Below are 20038 nucleotides of genomic sequence, written 5' to 3' on the forward strand. Positions count from 1 at the left end.
TTTGCATGTCAGTGATATTTATCACTAATGACATGCAAAGTGGGCGTGCCAAGATGTTAGCGACTGGAAACAGTCGCTAACATCGCTATCTCCTATTACCAACTTTTGGAGATATTCGCGCTAAGCGCGAATATCTCCAAAAACTAACACCTGCCCAGAGCAGTTCTTAGCCATGTTATCCAATGGGAGGTGGATAACATGGCTAAGAGCATTAGCTCGGTAATGCATGAATATCGCTGACTTTTCAGCGATATTCATGCATTGCGGACGATTTTTATCGCATTTGCGATAAACCTTGATAATAGCAAGGTTTATTTGCGATAATCTCTGACGATGCTTAGCGTTAAAAAATTCGTTGCTAAGCATTGTTAGCGATAAATATCGCTTAACGTTGGTAATATGCCCCAAGATGCCTTGACAAACAACGTACATTCTGAGAGGCAGGCGAGTCAGAAAATAAAGGGTAGTTTCCTATTTGTGTGGGTTTCTGATGGATGTATTCTCGAGTGACAATTGTGGTTTACTTTTGATTCCCGCTGCCTTAAGAAAGTGTTTCCCAATGTATATATTGGATCAGACCATCACGTAGAGGCTTGCTGGGGACCCATTGCTTTAAGTGTTAGCCATATACCCGCCCATTGGTGTACATATATTTTTTGTTTATAAAATGACAAGTATGTCTATAAATATTATGGTTTTAATAATTTTTAATGCAGCTGTGTGTAAAGCAAAGGGCGTGTCCAGCGATGACACCCCATTATTATACCTTGGGCCTGTGTAACAGCGCTATTTTTTCGCACTATGTGCGCCCTTCTCTTGTTAATTGTGGTTTACTCTTTTTTTTTATAGCAAGAAACCAGAAGGAAAACGTAATCAACCTTGTCAGTGCTCATCTGCTGCTCCCTACATGATTGAGGTAATATTTTGTTCTTTTTAACTTTTAGTGCGATGCACACAGAAGGCGTTTGACTGGAAAAATGTGTGCCCAGCAGAGAAAACAAAATTGCAAAGATTTATTTTCGATAGTTAGCTTTCTTTTATTTTGACAATCTTTTCTCACCTTGCAATCACATTTTTGTTTCTTTTTGCTCGTGGGCGCTGTCACAGAAACATCAACACTAAGACACTAACATTAACGCTGTAACAGTAACATTAATTAGGGGGCCACATATGGCTAAAAGACATCCAAATTCACAATGTATATATTGGATCAGACCGGCACGTAGAGGCTTGTTGGGGACCCATTGCTTTAGGTGTTAGCCATATACGCGCCCATTGGTGTACATATATTTTTTGTTTATAAAATGACAAGTATGTCTATAAATATTATGGTTTTAATAATTTTTAATGCAGCTCTGTGACCCCCCATTATTATACTATGTGCGCCTTTCTCTTGCGTTAATTGTGATTTACTAATGGATTGTATAGATAGAAACCAGAAGGAAAACTTAATCAACCTTGTCAGTGCTCATCCGCTGCTCTCTGCATGATTGAGGTAATATTTTGTTCTTTTTAACTTTTAGTTCCTTGCACACAGGCTGTCAAAAACATGCCCCGCTGAACAAACAAAATGTCACTGGGCCCGATTCACAGAATGAACTTAAGACTCAATCCTAAACTTACTACTATTTTGGTATTCACAGAATGCACTTACTACTTTTGGCATTCACAGAATGAACTTACTACTTTTTGTATTCACAGAAGTTAGGATTGTGTCTTAAGTTTGTCTTAAGACAAACTTAAGACAAAATCCTAACTTCTGTGAATATCAAAATAGTAGTAAGTTTAGGATTGAGTCTTAAGTTCATTCTGTGAATCGGGCCCAAAGATTTGGTTTCGATAGTTAACTTTCTTATTTTTTTCCAATTTTCTCACTTTACAATCTTGATTTCTTTTCTTTTTCCTCGTGGGGGCTGTCACACTAACATTAACACTGTCACAGGAACATCAATTAGGGGATCAAATGCAGCTACGAGGCATACACATTGACACTGCTAATAGCTCAACGCTTGGGCACTGCTGAGACGTGTTGGCTTTGCCAATACTTCTTGTAATTTGGTGTAGACTTGTTCAGTAGATGTATCTATATCTACGTGAACCATCGCAACCAGAGTGAAAAGTTGCGGCTAGCATTTTGTGAATCGGGAATTGAATCCAAATATAGTCGGGACTGATGGAGGGGTCGGTGTGAAATCCCACATGGGCAAGAAACTGAGCAAAATGTTTTTATTTTTCACTCACGAAGATCCACTGCAGACCTCATCACAACCTCTGTGTGAATCTGCAGATCCAGACCCCAATTAAAAAACACATACATATTACCTACTGCCCGTCGCCAGTAGGTAGTTGTAGTTAGGACAAGAAAGTTTTTTCTTTTGCCAATATCTTTGGCACAGTTTGACGAATTTTCGCAAAGTTTTCTAAGCTAATGGGGCGCTCTGGTTAGCTCCTGTGTTGAAAAGTTTGGGGTGATTCGTCAAGCGGGAGCGGAGAAAAAAGTTGGGCTCAAAACGATGTTAATTTCAATAGGAAACGTAAGGCAAGGCTACAGCCCAAACTGCTGAATGGAATTACATCAAATTTGCCAAAAAGGTAGCTCTTGGTTCAGAAAGTGACCTTTTGAGGTTTCGCCTAGTGGCACAGCGCATGCGCTGCTCGCCTTGGCGAGATCTATTGTTGTGGATTTTGCTTCTGAAGGGGGACAGGAGATGTACACTTGCCCGGACAGCAGATGTGCACGCTCACGGCGTCTCTTCTCTGGCAATCTCAGCTTTCACTTTCGCATGCTCCCACCATGCTTTCACTTTCACAAACAATGCCCCCGCTGCACTCGTGACACAGAGTACTGCCTGTGTAACCAAGAACGCTTTCAGGTTTGTTCATTATCGGCGCAGGAAAGCAGGACTATCGATGGACTATTATGTGACAGTCTGGTGGCCTCTACAGAGGCAGGGTGGTGCCCCTAGTTACAGATACAGATCGCCACCCCTTGTTTTATGGATTACTGTGGGAAGTTTCAATGATAACATTCTTGCCACAGGGCCACAGCAGGTACACGGAGCTGGCTCGTACCAAAACAACAACATTGGCAATTTATTAAAGAGATTTCAAAAACTCATGGGTCTCGTACATAAGGCAAGGAGGTATCATCATTATTCAACTTAAAGGCACATATGTTATCGATCTCGAAGGGTAGAAGCTGGGCCAAGATTGTTCCCATTTGGACCTGTACCTTTAAGCCTGCACAGACCTCTGTGGCGTACATCTTGTGCTGTGGGCAGTGTCTTAACAGCTTCCAATATTCGATTGCACATTTTCAATGGATTCTGATTTAGAGGGATTATAACCTGTTATATTCATCTAGCGTTTATTACCAAAGTGCCAATTGTAAGGACTGTAAATTACCAGTGTCTATCCTCAAATATAATGTAGCTTGATTTATCGACCCAGAAGCATGAGAAACCAATTTGGTTTTGCTGGGTTTCAAGCTCATAACGTTAGCATTGAACTACTACTTCACTGCCTTTTTAAATATATTGAAAAGTACCACCAGCACTGCCTGTACATGTGGCATTGTCTGGCGTTGCTTTAATTTGGTGGATATTTGATGTTGAAAACTGTGTGAAAGTAAAGCTCAAGGAGACGCCCTCCCATCACCCGCAGATTCATGGCTAGGTGCAGTGGCACCGGTGCTCACAGCCCTGACGAGTCCATAGACTCCTGGCAATGTCTGTAGTTCATTATGTCAGCAGCAGTCCATGGGGCCATTCCCGTTGCTTGTACCAGGGCCCATGGCATCCTTGCTTCAGTACTACCAGCCTGACCACCACACATCTCCCAGGGCAGGCCTGGCTTAGATAAGTCGGGTACCCATTGTCCAGCACGCCCTTACCCATCATCCGCTGCCAGTCAGGATTGTCGCTGCTCATCCACCGCCAAAGCATGTTCGATGCCGAAGCAGGGAACTGCATGGATTGCCTGGAATGAGTCGACGATACCAGCACCTCCTCTCAGCCACAAAAGAGCAAACAGAGCGCAGGTGCTCCTGTGATGGCAGCGTGCTGCTAGGGCTTAGGTAGCATGCGGTATGCACTTGTAAATTCGTAGCCTGGAAGGAATCCGGCATTGCACTGGGTCGCATTGTGTGATCTGGTGCCAATCGTTTGATATCGCCGCTCGAACGGAGGAGCACTTACAACTATGCAAACAGTTAAAAAGGAAACCAATGGACTACATTGAAAGGGTTAGCACCTTCTGTGTGCTTTGTCAGGAGGAGCGCCTGAACTGTTTTACGGGGCACTTTTCTTTTACTGATGATTAGCCCCGCAGGGGTGCGGGGGGAGGAGGGGCAGTGAGAGGCTTCACTTACAATATGTGGAGTTGAGTGCCTGAAACACTGGTCACTTTCAGCCTGTGGCCTATTTGAACTCACATTGGCCTTGCAAATGCTTACACTGAGAGATAGAGGCATCTCTCACTGACCATAAAGTACATAAACAGCATGAGAGACCTCTGCCCGACAGTAGAACCATGTGCACTCACAGCAAGAAACAGGCCTCTCACTGACTGTAGAAACCTCTGACTGCAAGAGAGAGGCCCCCGACTGACCGTAGAAACGTGTACACTGACACGAGCAACAGGCCTCTCACTGACTGTAGAAGTATGTGCACTGACAGCAAGAAACAAGCCTCTCACTGACTGTATAAACATGTACTATTGCCGATCGGCAGTGAAACATGCATCAGACACTGCCGATCTCATACTGAGTCACGATATAGACGTGGCAATCCTAACCAAATCTTGGCTTAACGAATCATCCTCGCCCTGCGTGGACCTATTGGTACCTCCTAACTACAACATCGTAAGGTTGGATAGACAAATAAAAAAGGGGAGGCGTCGCCTGCATCCACCGCTCTGACATCTCAGTTACCCAACTCCGTGCAGAACCTCTTGACTCTTGGGAATATCTCGCGCTCTCCATAAGCGGTGACTCCAACCAGCTGTGTAAAGTGCACTCCTTCGACCACCCCCGGCTAATAATGACCTATTCATCGACCAACCCATGGAAATCATCACGGCAAATACCTCCCCCCACTCCAATGATATATTCCTTGGTGACTTCAATCTTCACTGAAATGACCTCAATGACATTCAGGTCAACACCCTCAAAGACTTCACTCTCCCAAGCCTGTACTCTACCAACTCACTCGAAAGGCTCCACATGGGACTGGATCATCTCGAAGGGTAGGACGGTCAGTCTAACCTCAATTGCTCCTTGCGACTGGTCAGACCACCTTACTATTACCTTCCTAATACGGGGTCTACATAAGGAAAGATCAGTGCAACCAGTGAAACCGAAAATGTGGCTTAGGGACACAAACAACATAGATTATTAGACTATGAGAAGCTGGCAGCACGAGGCAGGAAAGATCTCCCCCCTCCCCTCAAGCTATCTAATGTTTGCGATCTTACAGAACAATACAACTCAACAATGTTGGATATAATTGACTCTCTTGCTCTGCCTAAACTAAAAAGAATTCAGGTTAAGGACAATAAACCCTGGTTCAATGGGGCCCTAAACAAGTAAAGAAGAACTCTCCGGCTAAAAGAAAGGAAATTGAGACAACACCCCTCTTCGCCCCAGCTTAAACTTCTCAGAAAGACCAGAAATGAGTACAACAAGAGCATTTGCAAATCAAAAAAATAATTCTTTAGTCTAGAACTGGAGAGCGCTAAGAATAGACTTCGCAAACCCTTTTTAATAGTAAAACAACAATCGAACAAAATGGCAAGAACCGCTCAAGAGGTAACCAAATCCCAAATAAACTGTGATGAGTCCTCCTTCTTTGCAACCAAAATAAATTCTCTGGGAAACTAGCTGAATTCTTCCGCTAGCGCCCATTCTCTGCTTCCGGCGACACAAACCAACAACTCCACTCACCTCCACCAGGGAGCTCCCAAAAACCAAGCTCACTGGGCTACCTTCGACCAATACTATGACCATATCATCTCGAAAATCTTAGCATCCATTAAACCAAACAACCACTTCAATGACCCGCTACCAACCAGCTGCTTATCCGCAACCAACCAGTTTATCATACCCATTTGGACCACAATAATCAATGCTTCTCTATCGCAAGGGTCCATACCTAACTCTATAAAGGCTGGGCAAGTCATCCCGATCTTAAAAAAAACCATCCTGAATCCTGCTGAACCGGACAACTTCAGACCTACATCCAATATTCCACTTCTAGCTAAAGTTCTAAAAAAATGCATGCAACAGCAACTTAGCCAACACATCACCAAATTCAACCTGCTAGACGTATGCCAATGAGGCTTCAGGTCAGATCACAGCACTGAAACTACTATTCTCCACATAGTTGCTGACGCCCTTCTATCCTTAGACCAGGACAAAACGTGTCTCTCAATTCTTCTGGACCTATCATCGGCATTCGACACAGTCAACCATGAGAAGTTACTAGAACGTCTTGAAAATAGGATGTGATTAAGGGGTACCGTCCTCAAATGGTTTAAATCCTTCCTTTGAAACCGCACCCAAAGATTCTTAGTTAATAAAAAACTATCCGATCCTTCTCCAATCACAATCGGAGTTCCCCAAGGTTCAACTCTCTCCCCTACGCTTTTTAATCTCTTTCTGGAACCGTTAGCTAAAAATTTTCGCAGCTCCAACATCTCTTTCCACATGTATGCAGATGACACATAGTTTACATCAAAAGCTCATCTCTAGAAGAGATCAAAACAATGTACTGTGCAATGGCTTGCTAGCAACCAGCTCAAGCTGAATGCACAAAAAACTGAATTCCTGCTAATCTTCCCCCTAAAAGTTCAACTGACATTCGAGAATGGACCAACTCGATCACCGCGCTGAACTGCACCCCGACCATAGTGAACTCAGCTAAATCACTAGGAATCACACTGGACAAGAACTTGAATATAGGAGCCCCCCACAACACTCTAGCCACAAATGCAAAGTTTCACCTGAGCTACCTGAGAAAGTTAAAATAATTCCTAGATACATCAGACCTTAAAATGGCATTCAAGCACTCGTTATTTCTAGGATCGAGTACGAATGCTTACCCTCGCAGGACTAGCCAAGATCTCAACAGCTCCCCTAAATGCTTGTCTCATCCCAGCCACAAGACTCCTAACAGGATCGAAAAAATTCGACCACATCTCTCCGCACCTCAAAGCACTGAACTGGCTCCCGTACGAAGCCAGAATACAGCTCAAATCGGCCTGCGTCACACACAAAGCGCTACACTCTAACTCTTCAGCGTATCTCGTCCAGAAAATCGTGGTCTCCGGAGGAAACAGGCACTCCCAGTCCACCAGGGCTTTTGTTCTGAAACCTCCCCTCTTCTGGAAGAAGAATACATACAACAGAACCTTCTCTGGGGACGCACCCAGAATCTGGAACTCGCTGCCGCCCCACATCAGAAGAATACCGTGCCTGGCTAGATTAAAAAAGGAAGCAAAGACCTTCCTAATGGGCAAATTCCTTCCTTAACATTCTCAGCGCTTATACAGCTTGCTGCCTAGCGACATGAATCTCTTCTTGACCTCTACATATGTATGCCAATCTGGACTTCCTTGAGGTAGCCTTTGCAATATCTAGTACCATGGCTGTTGCTATTACCTGCTACCTCATTCGTACCTCACTGTTCACTTTATGGGGTAGAGTCTAGTGCTGTACAATCTGTCTCAGCTCCCGCTAATGTTTGTTTTCCCCCGTTAAATTGTACCCATGTTGTTTATTCCCTCTCATTGCATTACCCCGCTTCTGATGGCAAAACGCTCTCATGATTTCGTCTGTCTTGAATTATCTTGTAAACATATTGCTTAACACTGTAAAGCGCTCTGATACCCTAACGGGTCATGTTCGCACTCTATAAAACACTAAATAAATAAATACATGTACTCTGACTGCAAGAGAGAGGCCTCTGACTTACAGTAGAAACATGTACACTGACAGCGAGCAACAGGCCTCTCACTGACTGTAGATGTAGGTGCATTGACGGCAAGCGCTGCTCTGGCGCTCTGCTGTAATGGAGTAGGGACTAGAAGCCCGCCCACTCTCTGCACATATTTGCCATTGGCTTGTTTAATTGTCCGTCCTAAATGATGGCTTCTGATTTGTAAATAGGCTTCTTACTACCTCCTTAGTACCACCCAATGCACAGAGACTATTGCAAAGCAATGCACAGACTATTGCAAAGCAATGCACAGAGACTATTGCAAAGCAATGCACAGAGACTATTGCAAAGCACTGCACAGAGTCTATTGCAAAGCAATGCACAGACTATTGCAAAGCAATGCACCGAGACTATTGCAAAGCTTTGTCACCCGGTGGCAACTAGCCCCTTTACTTTTGTTGTTACACGGTATGTGTTATTTAGACTGTGAGCACTATTTACTTAATCAAGTTTCTCTTACTGCAGGCACGATGTGCTTTGGTGCCTTCTTTACAATCCCGCCCTGCCTCCTGTTGTTGTGCCTTCTTTCCCCCCCGCCCTCCCTCCCGTTGTCCATGCCTTCCCTCCCTGTCCGTGATGCCTACCATTTGCAATAGGTCTTGCATTTATGCAAGTTTAAGCTATTGGCATTGTAAACGACAATGCCTTTTATTTATGTTTTGGGTTTTTTAGAAACATAAATAAAATGCATTGTCATTTACAATGCCAATCGCTTAAACTCGCATAAATGCGAGACCTATTGCATTGCAAATATTTGTTGTAAAATGGTGTAAATCCGTTCAGTAGCTCCTGAGAAATTCATATATACAAAAATATTAGTATCTGGTGACCACGGTGGATCCATGAAACCTCCAGATCACAAGCTTGACTCTGATTGGCTTCCAACACTTCAAACCAGGAAGTGTTGGCAGCCATCTTGGGACTCGGCTGAACCGAGTCACAAGAAAAAAGGTAACAAAAAGTATTAAAATCAAGAAAAGGAGGAAGGGTAGAAACACCCTGACCCCTTGGGCTTGCGCTGGGGTTCCCATAGGGTCCCGAGGGCCTAAAAAGCATTAAACAAAAATCAATAGGATTTGTGTAGGGGCCGCAAATTCCGCTGGATAAACAAACAAAAACGGAGCGCAGTCTTCTGCACCTTGTTTAATTAAGCCCCCGATTGGACCAGGTCCAGGGGAAATTAAGCCTCTGAGTGGGCCCCCGCAGCACCGGGGCTTTAAAAATAAAATGTGTGGGAATGCTGCTGCCACACCTACGATGCCCCAGGGACTGCCACCTCCCCGGGGGGTTAATTAATTGTGGCCCATGGGGCTTACAAACATCCATTGGAGTGTGTGGTTGGGCTCCTCCCCCCACACTGTCCAGGGGACCACCACCTCCCGTGGCTATATGCGTTAAACGCCCTGGGGATCAACACCTCCCTGGGGCACACCTTATTCAAATATAGGGGTCTGTTGTGGCCCCCGGGACAACCACCTCCCCAGGGCTTTAAACATGTTTGGAGGTGGGCCACATGGCCTCCCTCCAGGAGCCGTTCTTGGCCCTGGGGACCGCCACCCCCCAGCATTGTCCAAAGTGCGCCCCCACAGCCCTCGGACTTTTTGGAGAAAAGAAATGCATGGTGGCTGCTACCACCCCTGCCCTGCCCCGGGGACCACCACCTCCCTGGGGCTTTAATTAATTATAGCCCAGGGGGCCTTGCGGGCCCCCCAAGCCCTGGGGACCCGTGGCTTACAAGCAATTATTGGAGAATGTGGGGAGCTCCTTCCCCCCACTTTGTCCCGGGGACCACCACCTCCCGGGGCTATATGCTTTAAATGCAGAGGCCACATGGCAGCCTACAGCCCTGCGGACGACCACCTCCCCGGGGCACACTTTAATCAAATATGGGGGTCCGTTGCAGATACACGGACCTGGGGACCACCACCTCCACCCTCCTTGACCCTGGGGCCGCCACCCCCCCAGGGCCGGCTCCAGCAATGTCCCGGGGGGCCTACAACCAGGCCATTGCAGTTTGCTATGGCATGATGGGAGCAATGCTCCCGCCATGCCATAGCAAACTTCTGCTTCGCTTCATGGAAGCGAGAGCAGTTAAACTTCTCTCACTCCCATGAAGCGAAGCAGAATTGCTTTTTGGCAAAGCGGGCTGCATGTTTGCAGCTCCCTTTCTCCAAAAGCAATGCCGCTCCTGCAGGAAGCTGGGGGCCGACAGGGACCCGGGAGCATTGGGGCTTCCCCCCGGTCCCCAACCAAGAGGCCAAGCCCTAGGGAATGGGGTCCCCAGGGCAAAAATAGCCCGGGAGGAGTGCCACTTAGCCCCCTCCCCTTTTTTCTTTAACGAAAATGGCCGGGCCCCATGGCTGCACAGTCCCCCTCCCCTTTAAATAAAAAAAATAGAAATGCCCAGCCCAGAGCATGCCAGGATGTGCGTTTGCAGAGTGGTTGACAAAGGGGGCATGACCTGTGACCACATTTCAGCAATCCCACTGTGGAGGTAACAGGTAGGCTATTTGGCCCCTAAGGACCCTCAGCAGTGAAGGGGACTTCATTCCCCAACCAAGAGCATGCCAGGAAGCATGTTTGCAGAGTGCTGGGCAAAGGGGGTGTGGCCTGCTATCAGAACCTAGCAATCCTACTGTGTGAGACTTACTGGAGGTAATAGGAGGGGTAGTTGGCCCCCAAGGATTTCTTTGGGGGGGCAACTACCTCATCTGTCTTTGGAGGCCGTGCCCCCCTTTGTCCAAAACTCTGCAAACGCACCTCCTGGCACACTGTTGGTTGGGGTATGAAGTCCACTTTTATCTCTAGGGACTTTGGGGCCAAGAAGCTCTCCCGGTGTCACATGTAAGTCCTACACAGCGGAATTCCTGAGCACTGGTCGGAGGCCCAGACCCCTTTCTCCAACACTCTGCAAACGTGACTACTAGTTAAAGAAGCATTTGCAAAGCTATAGGTCTTGCATTTGCGAGAGTTAGAGCTATTGGTGTTGTAAATGTAAAAGTATTTTACTAATGTTTTTGGAGTGGAGTGGATGTACGTTGTGTGTAGTGGAATTATATGTTATGTTGTGCAGTGAAATCATGTGCATAGAAAATATGTGGTATTTAGTGTATAGGAAATATGTAGAGTGGGATTATGTGTTTTTGAGAGTATTTATGTGGTGTGATAGTCTGTGTTGTGGATAGCCCTGGGCGGTAAATTCCGTTCCGCTCGTGGAATTTGCGGAATTTGGGTAATTTCGTGTTCCGTGGAGAACGCGAAATTGCCCAAAATTCTGTGTTCCGCGACTTTTGTTTGTTCCTGTTCTCAAAGTGCGTGTTCGCAAGATATTTCCCCATCACACAAAAAGCGGTTGTGAACAGGAAAAAAGCATCGTGAACAAGCAATTCTGCATGTTTGCAGAATTTCTGCGTGTTCACAGAGATTTTTTACCATTTTGTGGAGATTTGCGTGACGCGATTACACAAATTCTGCCCACCCCTAGTTGTGGAGTGGTATCCTCAGGTTTAGTCTTCCTCGTTTCTATGAAAGCTAAGCTATAAACTCAATGAAACAGAAGGAACCATTGAGGAGAACTTCTGGACCTAGTCTGAGGTATGAGCAGGGCCACTGGAATTATGCGACTGTTCAGCCATAGCAATTTTCCCATAATTATACAATGTCTGCATTTCCCACTTAATCCATCAGCTGCTGCATAATCTGCAGATTTTAACAAAAAAAACCTTGTTTCTACCTCAAACATCTTAAACGTTATCAAAAATGCAGAGACAAGTGTTACAGTGTGGTGGAAGGTCCTTTGCAAAGCTGGAATGGTCACCTGTTACTTATTGCTAAATGTGGCATTTCTTTTGCTTCTTTCTGCAGCTTTCTTCCTCTTTCTACTCTTCTCTTGCTTCTTTCTGTACATCTCTTCTGCTTTCTGCACCTCCCTTCCCTCTGCATCTCTTTTGCCTCTTTCTACACCTTGCTTGCTTCTGTCTGCACGTCCCTTGCTTTTTTCTGCACATCTCTTGCTTCTTTCTGCACGTCCCTTGCTTTTTTCTGCTAGAACCTGCTGGCAGCTGGTTCGCGGCTGCTGCGGTGCTTGTGGGCTCGCTCTGTAATTTTTATATCGATGCTAATTTTAATCCTCATTCTTGTTGGTCTCCTTACCTGTCCGCTGCTGCTCCCTTGCTCCAACTACCGCTCCCCTAGCCCCGGTCCGGCACGGCTGAGTGCCGCTTGATCCGGAGGGCTGACGGGGTTGCGGCCGCCATCTTTGGAGGGGCAGAGCATTACCTAGGGTAGCGCTCCAGTCACCGCGCACCTAGGCTACAAAAGCGACGCCCCATGCGCACGCGCAGCGGACGCGCTAGAACCTGATGGCAGCTGGTTCGCGGCTGCTGCGGTGCTTGTGGGCTCGCTCTGTAATTTTTATATCGTTGCTAATTTTAATCTTCATTCTTGTTGGTCTCCTTACCTGGCCGCTGCTGCTCCCTTGCTCCAACTACCGCTCCCCTAGCCCCGGTCCGGCACGGCTGAATGCCGCTTGATCCGGAGGGCTGACGGGTTTGCGGCCGCCATCTTTGTAGGGGCAGAGCATTCCCTAGGGTAGCGCTCCAGTCACCGGGCACCTAGGCGACAAAAGCGACGCCCCATGCGCACGCGCAGTGGACGCGCTAGAACCTGGTGGCAGCTGGTTCGCGGCTGCTGCGTTGCTTGTGGGCTCGCTCTGTAATTTTTATATCGTTGCTAATTTTAATCCTCATTCTTGTTGGTCTCCTTACCTGGCCGCTGCTGCTCCCTTGCTCCAACTACCGCTCCCCTAGCCCCGGTCCGGCACGGCTGAGTGCCGCTTGATCTGGAGGGCTGACGGGGTTGCGGCCGCCATCTTTGTAGGGGCAGAGCATTCCCTAGGGTAGCGCTCCAGTCACCGCGCACCTAGGCTACAAAAGCGATGCCCCTTGCGCACGCGCAGCGGACGCGCTAGAACCTGGTGGCAGCTGGTTCGCGGCTGCTGCGGTGCTTGTGGGCTCGCTCTGTAATTTTTATATCGTTTCTAATTTTAATCCTCATTCTTGTTGGTCTCCTTACCTGGCCGCTGCTGCTTGCTTGCTCCAACTACCGCTCCCCTAGCCCCGGTCCGGCACGGCTGAGTGCCGCTTGATCCGGAGGGCTGACGGGGTTGCGGCCGCCATCTTTGGAGGGGCAGAGCATTCCCTAGGGTAGGGCTCCAGTCACCGCGCACCTAGGCTACAAAAGCGACGCCCCATGTGCACGCGCAGCGGACGCGCTAGAACCTGGTGGCTGCTGCGGTGCTTGTGGGCTCGCTCTGTAATTTTTATATCGTTGCTAATTTTAATCCTCATTCTTGTTGGTCTCCTTACCTGTCCGCTGCTGCTCCCTTGCTCCAACTACCGCTCCCCTAGCCCCGGTCCGGCACGACTGAGTGCCGCTTGATCCGGAGGGCTGACGGGGTTGCGGCCGCCATCTTTGGAGGGCCAGAGCATTCCCTAGGGTAGCGCTCCAGTCACCGCGCACCTAGGCTACAAAAGCGACACCCCATGCGTACGCGCAGCGGACACGCTAGAACCTGGTGGCAGCTGGTTCGCGGCTGATGCGGTGCTTGTGGGCTCGCTCTGTAATTTTTATATCGTTGCTAATTTTAATCCTCATTCTTGTTGGTCTCCTTACCTGGCCGCTGCTGCTCCCTTGCTCCAACTACCGCTCCCCTAGCCCCGGTCCAGCACGGCTGAGTGCCGCTTGATCCGGAGGGCTGACGGGGTTGCGGCCGCCATCTTTGGAGGGGCAGAGCATTCCCTAGGGTAGCGCTCCAGTCACCGCGCGCCTAGGCTACAAAAGCGACACCCCATGCGCACGCGCAGAGGACGCGCTGCAGGCGCGCCAAAGGCAAGCCCGTCTGCGCCCGTCCGCGGCCGGCCGGGGCAAGGGGCACCTTACTATGCCCAAATTTTAACCTATTCCCCAGAGGAACTTTACTGTTATCAAAGCCACGGAATCCTTAGCCCCATTTCAGCGTCCACTATTTCCAACCTCGGCCTTGCCCGGCCCCACCCTGTTCCCCTTTCCGTACCCACCCTGTCTCTCCTTTCACCCCTGCCCCCCCTTCCATCAGAACCTTGCCAGTCCTCGAGGCCAGTGTCCACTATTCTGGCTTTTCTTCTAAATACCAGATCAGCAGTGAAACACCACATTGAACTTTTTGTGTTTCTGGACTCCTACAAACCTGATCTGATATTTTTGACAGACACTTGGTTCTGTCCAGATTCCCTTCCCAATATCCTCGTATCACTACCCTCTTCTTATTATGCCTTGCGGGCTGATCGATCGCTGGGCACGGCGGGTGGAGGTGTCGCTCTGATTGTCCGGTCGGACCTCCACTTTCAAACTCTCTCCTCTCCGACCATCAAGGGAGCTGAGTGTTTAGTGATGCGATCTGCTTCTTTTCAGACCCCTATCACCTGCGTCCTTGTTTACCGCCCACCTCACCATACCCCCTTTTTTGTGACCGAGTTCCAGGAACTACTTGCCACACTAGCAGTTAACAACTCCTCTGTGCTAGTTACGGCGATTTTAATTTCTGGCCATTTGACCCTGCGGAAGACGCCGCATCTAAAGACTTTACAGACCTCCTTCATAGTTTAAATTTTACTTCACATGTGTCTTCTCCTACTCACATTAAGGGTCACATTTTAGACCAAATTTGGTAATTGAACATCCCGGTCTCTCCCCCTACCATCACACCCTGTCTCTGGTCAGACCACTTTTGGATTTCGTTCTCCTTAGACTTCCACCGGTCCAAGCGCCCTACCCTTCCCAGGAATGTCTGGGCTCGTAATTGGAATAAGGTTGACATCCCTCCAAGACTCCTACCCGGCTCTAGAGGAACTTTCTTCCTCTTCTCAGGCAGCCGCTATCAATGTCTGGCTATCTAGGTCATGCAGTCAAGTGGCCCGCTTAAAACGTGTTGCAGTGAAACGTGCTCATAATGCCAACAAATGGTTCACTGATGAACTCAAGGGGAAGAAGTTAGCCGCCCGTCAGGCAGAACGCGCATGGAGGCGTGCTTATTGCCCAATATTAAAAACTCACTATTCGTCCACGCTTAATGCATACAAAAGCGCAATCCTTTTAGCCAAGACTAATTATTTTTCTGACAAAATACTCTCAGCTGAAAATCAGCCTAGAGAAATTTTCTCTACCGTCAACGAGCTGGCTTTGTCAGACAGAACCTCCCTTAAACCTTCCCCCTCCCAAGCCCTCTGTGACTCCTTAAACAATTTTTTTGTTGAGAAAATTGCAGCTATCAAGGCCAACATACCCCCTCCTCCCCCTTCCCCTCCTGTTCCCGAACCCCCCTAATGGGTTTCACCTAGACCATATACCTCCACTGACCAGAGAAACGCTACCTTCTCTGGTGATCCGTGTCAAATCAGGTTCCCCCTCTGATGTCTGCCCAGCTCCCGTTCTGAGAGAAATCTTTCAAGTCTGTCCTATCCCCCCCTTGGCATTCCTTAATGATTCCCTCAGGAACGGCATTGTCCCTGATCTTCATAAAACAGCTATAATCATTCCCCTACTGAAAAAACCTGGTGCAGACCCTTCCTCCCTTACTAACTACCGCCCTATCTCCCTCCTCCCTTACCTGGATAAATCTTGGAATGCCACATCTCCTCTGTCCTCAGCTCTTTTGTGGAGGACAGCGGTTATTTGGCCCCTTGTCAGGCTGGATTTCGCCCTCGTCATTCTACCGAGAGGGTTGTGGTTTCAGTCTTAGACAGCCTCAGGGAGGGGATGGATATGGGCCGTCCCCAGGCCTTGGTCCTATTAGATTTGTCCGCTGCCTTTGACACGGTTGATCATTCCATTTTTCTCACCCGTGTCAGGGCAGCGGGCATTGGCGGGCCTCCTTTGGCTTGGCTTACCTCCTTCCTGAGGGACCGCACCCAGGCTGTTCATCTAGAAGGGTTTTTTGCTCCCCCATGTAAGGTGCAGTGTGGTGTCCCCCAAGGTTCCTCCCTTTCCCCCCTTCTATTTAATTTGTATATTTTTCCCCTTATTTTTGCTTTACAGCAACTGGAGGTCACTGTCTTTAATTACGCAGATGACCTCCAGTTGATCTTTAACCTTTCTCATTCTCCTGAATCTATCCTTAACTTCCAATCAATTATGATTTTTATCAGGGACAGGATGAACTTTAACCACCTTAAACTTAATCCAGATAAAACTGAGCTGGTTTTGACGGGTGGTGCATCCAGTCCCTGGACCCCCACGTTCTGGCCCCCTTCACTTGGTCCTCCCCCCTCACCTTCTTATTCAGTTAAAACACTTGGGATCACGTTAAATCAAAATCTTACCCTGCACTCCCAGATTAGTATGGTGGTATCCTCTTGCTTTTTCACTCTGCGCACTATTCGGAAAATCTCTAGATTCTTTTCCCCCTCTGCTCTCAAACTCATCATGATGGCAATGGTATTATCACGGCTGGACTATGGTAATATCCTGTACAATGGCGTTCCGGCCTACGTCCTTCGCCGCTTACAGCTGGTTCAGAACCAAGCGGCCCGTATCATATATGGTCTCCCTAAATTGCATCACGCTACCCCTGTATTGAAGAACTTACATTGGTTGCCCATTAGGGAGCGGGCCCTCTTTAAACTTGGCTGTACTGCGTTTCAGGCCCGTGCTGGAACTGCCCCAGCCTTTATAAACTCGGCAATCTCTAGCTATATTCCGGTAAGGGAGGTTCGTTCCTCCACCCAGTCCCTCCTCTCAGTCCCTCGTTTTAGGAAGAAGAGGATGGGGGGTGAAATTTGCTGTCCTCGGTCCTACTTTTTGGAACTCTCTCCCCCTTGCCCTCAGATCCATTCTGTTCTACCCTGAATTCCGTAAGGCTCTTAAAACGTATCTTTTTTTGCAAGCTTTTTCAGTTTAAAGTTTCCCCACAGTCCTCATCCAGGTTCTAACGTCCTTCAGCGCCAAGAAACCGCCAGGTATATGCGCGCTTAACAAATGTTTTTAAATTCAAATTCAAATTCAAATTCTCTTGCTTCTTTCTGCACCCCTCTTACCTCTTTCTGCACCTCACTTGCTTCTTTCTGTACCCCTCCTGCCTCTTTCTGTATCTCTGCTGCTTCTTTCTGCACTTCTCTTGCCTCTTTCTGCACGTCTGTGGCTTCTTTCAGCACTTCTCTTGCCTCTTTCTGCACTCCTCTTGACCCTTTCTGTACCTCTGTTGGCTTTCTCTGCACTTCTCTTTCTTCTTTCTGCACCTCTCTTGCTTCTTTCTATACCCTTCTTGCCTCTTTCTGTACCTCTCTTGCGTCTTTCTGCACTTCTCTTGCCTCTTTTTACATCTCTGTTGCTACTTTCTGTACCTCTGTTGCTTTCCTCTGTACTTCTCGTGCTTCTTTCTGCACCTTTCTTCCTCTTTCTGCTCTTCTTTTGCCTCTTTCTGCACTTCTCTTGCCTCTTTTTGCATCTCTGTTGCTTCTTAATGTCCTTCGTGCTTCTTTCTGCACCCTTCTTTCCTCTTTCTGTACCTCTCTTGCTTCTTTGTGCGCTTATCTTTCTGCTTTCTCTACCTCTTCTTTCTGCACCCCTTTCCCTCTTTCTGTACCTCTCTTGCCTCCTTCTGCATCCCTCTTGCCTCTTTCTGCACCTCTGTCACCTCTGTATACACCTTTCTTCCTCTTTCTGCCCTTCTCTTGCTCCTTTCAGCACCTCTCTTGTTCCTTTCAGCACCTGTCTTCCCCCTTTCTGCTCCTGTCTTGCCTCTTTCCGTACTTATCTTGCCTCATTCTGTAGTTCTCTTGTCTCTTTCTGCATCTCTGTTGCTTCTTTCTGCACTTCACTTGCCTCTTTCTGAACCACTCTTGACTCTTTCTGTACCTTTGTTGGTTGTTTCTGCACTTCTCTTGCTTCTTTCTGTACCTCTCTTGCTTCTTTCTGCACTTCACTGGCCCCTTTCTGCACCCCTCCTGCCTCTTTCTGCACCTCTGGTGCTTCTTTACGCACTTCTCTTGCTTCTTTCTGCACCTCTCTTGCTCCTTTCCGCACCCCTCTTGCCTCTTTGTTCACCTCTGTTGCTTCTTTCTGCACTTCTCTTGCCTCTTTCTGCACTTCTCTTGCCTCTTTCTGCACTTCTCGTCCCTCTTTCTGTACCTGTCTTGCCTGTTTCTGCACCTCGTTTGCCTCATTCTGCAGTTCTCTTGCCTATTTCTGTACCTCTGTTGCTTCGATCTGCACTTCTCTTCCCTCTTTCTTCACCCATCTTGCCTCTCTCTGCACCTCTGCCGGTTCTTTCTGCACTTCTCTTGCTTCTTTCTGCAACTCTCTTGCTCATTTTTACACCGTTCTTGCCTCTTTCTATACCTCTCTTGCCTCTTTCTGTACTTCTCCTGCCTCGTTATACATCTCTGTTGCTTCTTTCAGTACTTCTCTTGCCTCTTTCTGCCCCCTCTTGCCTTTTCCTGCACTTGGTTGCTTCTTTCTGCACCTCTCTTGTTTTTTTCTGTAGCCCTTGTGCATCTTTCTGCACCCCTCTCCCCTCTTTCTGTATCCCTCTTGCCTCTTTCTGTACTTCTCTTGCGTCTTTCTGCACCTCTCTTGCTTCTTTCTGCACTTTTCTTGCTTTTCTCTGCATCCCACTTGCCTCTTTCTGTACCCCTTTCCCTCTTTCTGCACCTCTGTTGCCTCCTTCTGCACCTCTCTTGCCTCTGTCTGTACTTCTGTCACCTCTTTATACAACTTTCTTCCTCTTTCTGCACCTCTCTTGTTTCTTTCTGCATGTCACTTGCCTTTTTTATGTACTTCCCTTGCTTCTTTCTGTACCTCTCTTGCTTCATTCTTCACCCTGCTTGCCTCTTTCTGCACCTCTGTTACCTTTTCTGTATTTCCCTTGCTTCTTTCTGTACCCCTCCTGCCTCTTTCTGTACCTCTGGTGCTTCTTTACGCACTTCTCTTGCTTCTTTCTGTACCTCTCTTGCTCCTTTCTGTACCCCTCTTGCCGCTTTTTTTTTACCTCTGTTGCTTCTTTCTGCACTCATCTTGCCTCTTTCTGCACTTCTCTTCCCTCTTTCTGCACCTGTCTTGCCTGTTTCTGCACCTCTGTTGCTTCTTTCTTTACCCCTCTTGCCTCTCTCTGCACCTCTGTTGGTTATTTCTGCACCTCTCCTGCTTCTTTCTGCAACTCTCCTGCTCCTCTTTACACCCTTCTAGCCTCTTGTTCTTTCTTTCTGTACTTCTCTTGCCTCTTTCTGCCCCCTCTTGCTTCTTTCTGTAACCCTTGTGCATCTTTCTGCACCCCTCTTTCTGCACCCCTCTTGCCTCTTTCTGCCCTTCTCTTGCATCTTCTTCTGAACCTCTCTGGCTTCTTTCTGTACTTTTCTTGCTTTTCTCTGCATCCCTCTTGCCTCTTTCTGTACCTCTTTCTCTCTTTCTGCACCTCTGTTGCCTCCTTCTGTACCTCTCTTGCCTCTTTCTGTACTCCTGTCACCTCTTTCTGCACCTTTCTTCCTCTTTCTGCATCTCTCTTATTTCTTTCTGCACGTCACTTGCCTATTTATGTACATTCCTCGCTTCTTTCTGTACCTTTCTTACTTCTTTCTTCACCCTGCTTGCCTCTTTCTGCACCTCTGTCACCATTTCTGTATTTCCCTTGCTTCTTTCTACACCTCTCTTGCCTCTTTCTACACCCCTGTTTCCCTCTCTGCACCTCTTTTGCCTGTTTCTGCATTCTATTGCCCCTTTTTAGGTCGAGCCTAGCACAAAGTGCATGCGCTGCTCTAGGAGCGGGCCTCTTGGGATCACTCTGAACTTTTCACAAGCTTGTGTGTGTGTCTTTTTTTACCACATTATTTCAATTGGGCCTAGCGTGCGTTTTGTTTTAAAAAAGACAGCACGCAATTGGGTAATGGTGGGTACATGTCCCACCTTTCCCAGCAAATGTATCCGCCCACGGCCTACACCTTGCGGGAGCGAGCAGCGGCGCCATCTGTTTGTGATTATGTGTCGAATTAGCGCATTCGCCATCGTCACGCTGC

The 20038-nt window shown here is 47.7% G+C and overlaps 1 protein-coding gene across 2 annotated transcripts in view; it reads left to right on the forward strand.

Moving 5' to 3' along the window:
* Positions 1 to 20038, forward strand: part of LOC144808861 (uncharacterized) — a 102109-nt gene that overhangs the window by 47221 nt on the left and 34850 nt on the right. The window contains exon 3 of one of the 2 annotated variants that reach the window (XM_078673670.1): positions 850 to 916. The exons of the other annotated variant lie outside the window; for it this stretch is intronic. The gene's annotated coding sequence lies outside the window, so the exon portion shown is untranslated. The remainder of the gene's footprint in view (positions 1 to 849; positions 917 to 20038) is intronic. 2 annotated transcript variants of the gene reach the window in all.

This window comes from Lissotriton helveticus, chromosome 1_1, assembly GCF_964261635.1.
Source record: "Lissotriton helveticus chromosome 1_1, aLisHel1.1, whole genome shotgun sequence".
Taxonomy (NCBI): domain Eukaryota; kingdom Metazoa; phylum Chordata; class Amphibia; order Caudata; family Salamandridae; genus Lissotriton; species Lissotriton helveticus.